Below are 5,335 nucleotides of genomic sequence, written 5' to 3'. Positions count from 1 at the left end.
TTAATAGCTTCTGGTGAATTCCTACCTTTTAACTTGTTAAGGTCTTGAGTTGTGAGCTGAATCATTTTGCATTAATGATTTAAAAGTTTGGTCCATCTCTTAAGTTTGCATAGTAGTAAATGGATGTGTAGTCAATAACTTATAAGTCTTTCGCATTGCCTTAATTCTTATTTTCATCAATTATTCTATATCTTCTTGATGCATTTTTTCACTTTTGTAGTAGTTTGTTTGTAAATAAATTTGCTAATGTGTTTGTTCAATCTTGGTTTCAGGAATAAGCCTTTTTTGCTATGTATTTCATTAAAATAACAGGTATAGAAGTGGAATCCAAGTTAGTTCATGTTCCAGTTGAAGCTGGAAGTGAACAGAGCAATCTTCTAAAAGAAAAGGGAAAGTCGAATCATGGTTCAAGGATTACTCAAAAGCAATATATATTTGTCAGGTCGGATACTAATAAGTGCAAGAAAACAATGGTATTAGAAGTTGCAATAGACTCACGCTCAGTAACTTATTTGTTGGATTTTTACTATATTATTGTTGTATTTGTAGCATCTCGAGAAAAATTTTGAATTAACAACTTAAATTAAGTAGAACTTTGGCATATAAAAATAATTGTGGTACAAAAGAAAAATAAATGAAATAGCATCCATATATACACGGTATTTTTATGTTATGGCTGTTAAGAGGAGGACTTGAGAGTATTGTTATTTATGTAATATAAGTGTACAAGTTGTGGGGGCCACCCCTTTTAATAATGACCCTAAACTAGTATTAGACAAAAGGGTCCATTATTTCCCTTGTTCACTGGAAACTAATCCTAGGAAACCAAAAGTGGGGTTACCCCTTTTGTTTTCTTCCTTTTCATTATCAAATAAGAAATTAAGACAAAGCCTTAAGAGAAAATATTAGGCGGCAGCTGGAGTATTAGTACACGACTTCTTATCCTTCTCTTGGTATTCAAGAATTCACTAGATGAAGGGAGAAAATAATTCTTATGATACTTTTGAAATAATCTTTAAGAGGTGACTTCAATAACCTAAAGTTGGAGTTGAATTTTAAAAGGTAAATTCTCCACCCCTTTCTTGAATTTGACTATAAATAAGTATCTTGGAGATGTTTAATTTGTACCTTTGCACTACTACTTGAATTGGGTTCATGAAAGAAAAAAAAAGGGAGAAAATGGAGGATTTTGGTTAAAGAGGAGCTTTTGGGAATTTCCATCGATTGGGTAGTTTTACCCTTGAATTGTATAAGTTGGAAGAGTTAGAATTTACTCCGAATTCTTGATAAGAAATTCACTTAATTTCGGGCATAAGTGAAGATTATCGGAATAAGTTACTAAATGCTCCTACAGATTACTTATAGACATATATGTTATTCTTGTAGCTAGTGAATTGCGTATCGGATAGCAGGAAATAGTGGTTGGAAGGTTAAAAGCTTCAATATTATGGGCTGAATTACTTGAGGCTCGAATTACTATCGTAGCTAATAAAGTATTAAGGTATGCAAAGCTAAACCCTTCCTCGTCGCGAAGGCACCACCATACATCACGTACTTCTTTCTGTTGATATTAATATCATTCTCGAAATACAAAAGTAGAATATTTATATTGTCTTACATATCATTCCCTCGCTCTACCATCAAGCTTATGAGTATCTATCTTTCCCTTTTTGTGTTAAACTAATTAGAGGCTTCATGGACATCGCGTAGTAATGTATAGTTTTGTAAGCATAACTCCCTCGTGTATATATGTAACTCTTACTGAATATCCTGCTCGTTATTATCCCATAACCTCGTGTAGGTCATAAAGTACCTGCAGAGTAGGTGTATACGGTTCTTGTCTGTCATTATCATTTTGGACGTGACAGTATTGAACTGAAGTATTACAAAGTTATATATATATGAAAAATCTTGTTATCCTACACTTAAACATGTCAACTATGCTGGGTCAGACCAGTCCGGCCCAATAAGCCCGACAAAAAAAAGAGTTAGGCCCGGTATAGATCGGTTAGGTGGTTCCATCCGATTCTTAAGCTTCCGATCTCGGGCTGGGCCATCTGAGATGGACAGCCCAGTGGATTGGCCCAGTAATGAAATCGAACCAGGCTCACCGGTTACCCAGATCAAATCGAATCGGTTACTTTTAAAAAAAAGTAGATCGTTGAGCGACTATGGGCCAATTGGACCATTGAAAAAGCTGGCCCAACGGCATTATAGCCGTTGGCAGCTTCACCCAACGGCCAAATGGCCCAAAAATCAATATTTAAAAAAAAATTACTCCAATTTTTTTTCTATAAATACCCTAACTCAAAAAATATTTTCACAATCTCTCAATCTCTTTGAATCTCTCTCAATTATTCTAATTATCTCCTAAAGTGCTCAATTTTATTTTTTAATTTTGCAATTACAAATATCAAGTGGAAGTTTTCTAAAGCCTCAACTTTCGAAAACTTCAATAATTTGATATTATTGTTCCATCTCTTGCTTTTAATTTTTAAATAGTGTATTATTTGTTGAATATTTATTTTTATTATTTTTGTGTATTTTGAATATTTATTATTTTAATTTGTAATATGGATAAATTAAGAAAAGTCGGTAAAAGCATTAAAAAAATTTATCACGAAAATGGTAGTGGTAGTAAAAAATAAATTGGTGAAGGCCCTGGTAGAGGAAGTTCAAGTACTAGATATACACGTGTGCCTCTTGTACCAATTAGTCAACCGTTTAAGAATGAAATAAGTATAAGTGCTCACGATATGAATTATTTAGAAGCTCAGAAAAATTATGATATAGAAGAAGAGAATGAAGTTGACGCGGTTGATTTAAATATAGATGCAAATAATATTGGTGATACATCCAAAGTCGGTAATGCTAATGTTAGATCTGAATCATTAATCTTCGTCCCCATCCTCCCCATCCCCCTGTAAAATCTCGTAGAAGAACTAGTATTGTATGGATTTTTTTACGAAAATAGAAGGAAAAACTAAGGTCCAATGAAATATTTGTGAATTGGTATATGAGCATAAAATCGGATGTAATAAAAAGGGTATGAATGCGTTGATGAGACATTTACGAGATAAACACCCAATAGAGTTAGCTGAGGCCCAAGGTGGTGAGGCTGTTAGTGGGCCAACTCAAAGTAGATTGAACCCAACAATCGGTTAACTAGTTAAGAATTAAAATAAAATGAAGGACCGGGAAGAAATTGCCGAAATAATAGTTGTGGGTTGTTTGCCTTTCTTTTTGCCTTTTCAGATACTTTTATTCGTTATATTCAAACAATTTATAATCTCATGTTTATAGGTGTCATTGGATAGATAGTTATTTTGTTATGCAAAAACGTATTCTAGCATTTTTGTATGATGAAGATCGTAGACATACTGAAAAATTTATCTTTGAATCTATTTCTAAAGTTGCAAAATATTATGGTATTAAAAGGAAAGTATTATGTTTATATTTTGATAATGCATCTAACAACAAGACTGTTGTTGACTTGTTAAAAGTTGAACTTTATCCGATGTTACTCGAAAGATTTCATGTTAAGTGTGCTTGTCATATATATATAATTTAATCGTAAGAGATGGTTTTGAATTTTTTGAGCTTTATATTGAAAAGATTAGGTTTGTTGGTGGCTTTATTCAAGGAAATCATCGAAGAATTAGAATGAAGGAATTTAATAAATAAATGTGAACAAAATGTATTAATGCCTAAAGAATGTGATACTAGATGAAATTCTACTTATAATTATTTACGAACTTGTCTTACTTATAAAGGTTCTATTAAAATGACTTTTAATCAATATTGTGGTTATTTTCCTGAGTGTATGTTACCTGATTCTGATTGGGCAGCAACTGTTGATCTTGTTAAATTTTTGAAAAAAATTTATATAGCTACGGTTGAATTTTCTAGTGTTTATTATCCTATTATTTGTAATAATTTAGCTTATTTAGCTTACGTTTCTTGTTTACTTAACTAATATAAGAATAAAGAAGATTACAAATAAGCTATTAATGAAATAATTGATAAATTTAAAAATATTTTTATCTGCTTCCTCCATTTTTTGCTTGATTGGTGCTAAATAAATTCATGTATGAAATTTAATAGTATGTCCGCATTTACCTCTATTATTTATACTACTTTAGGTATACAACCTAAAGAAGAACCTTCTTTGTTTATGGCTATGGGTGATGTGAACAATTACATCAAAGCATATATAACCATTATGCTGATTTACTTGATGATGTCGTACCAGCATATATCACTTTAATTCCCGCTCCCCAAGCTTTCGAGGAGTCATAATCTTCTAAAAGACAAGCACATAGTAGTTCTCCTGACTACTTTTTTGATTTAAATGCTTGGGACAAGGTGCCGATTTCATCCCACAGAACACTTTCTCGAGAACAGCTTAAGTATTTTCTTCGACAGCCGATAGAGGATAGTAGAGCAAGTATCAATATGTTGGATTGGTGGAAGAATAATGAAAGACAATATCTTATACTTTCAAGATTAGTTAGAGATATATTGAATGTTCTATTGTTAATCGTTGCATTAGAGAGCGCTTTTAGTCAGGGACGGCAGCAGCTTAGAGACAACCGACACTCATTGGAAGGCAATGCTATGAATGTTCTAGTTTGCCTTAGAGATTGAATTAGAGCGGAACGAAGAAATCAAGGAATGGAGGTGGAGCCGGCAGACTAACAGAATCTTAAAGAAATTATGACTTCAAGGGAGAACTCAACACAATCAAGTCCAATGCATGACTTTGGATTTGGCCCAATTGATTTTGACTATCCTATGGCAGTTCCCGTTAATGTTAACATGAATGAGTTGGAAAAAATGATGCAAAATTTGTAGATTTGTCAATCATGTAACTTATAAGTTTTGGATCATTTTGCAATCAATAAAATACAAGATTCATTCACTCCTTACATATTTTTTCATTAAAATTGAATGTCTAATTGAATTAAATACTTTTAATATATTACTACCAAACTTTACACAAAGTCATAAATATACAAACGTATATATATATAATGGAAAAATAAAAATAATGTTAGCAAATAATACTTAGACAACTAGTATTGACATATAAAAATACTATATAAGTTTATCTTTTAAGCAATGCATGTAAATTTTTGAATATATGTTCAGGACTTCAAGTATTATTATACTAAGTAGTATACATTGTATGTATATATGTGTGTATATTTTCTAAAGTACTATAATATGTAATGTATATATGTTTTGTATATGTTTTCTAAAATAGTATAATGTATAATTTTTATATGTTTCAACTTTCAAGTGGTATTTTAAGTAGTATATATTGTATATATAT

General features: G+C 31.5%; 1 long non-coding RNA gene across 1 annotated transcript; it reads left to right on the top strand.

Annotated features, from left to right (window-relative positions):
- The first annotated feature begins 824 nt into the window (after positions 1-824).
- LOC107847105 lies at positions 825-4,831 on the top strand. The gene is made up of 3 exons (XR_001667310.2): positions 825-1,062; positions 1,387-1,501; positions 4,143-4,831. It is a non-coding gene; the product is annotated as an uncharacterized LOC107847105 (long non-coding RNA).
- The last annotated feature ends 504 nt before the right edge of the window (positions 4,832-5,335 follow it).

The sequence above is a fragment of the Capsicum annuum genome, chromosome 11, assembly GCF_002878395.1.
Source record: "Capsicum annuum cultivar UCD-10X-F1 chromosome 11, UCD10Xv1.1, whole genome shotgun sequence".
In the NCBI taxonomy this organism is placed as follows: domain Eukaryota; kingdom Viridiplantae; phylum Streptophyta; class Magnoliopsida; order Solanales; family Solanaceae; genus Capsicum; species Capsicum annuum.
Note: the sequence above shows the minus strand (reverse complement) of the source record. Positions and strands in the feature narration are given on the sequence as shown.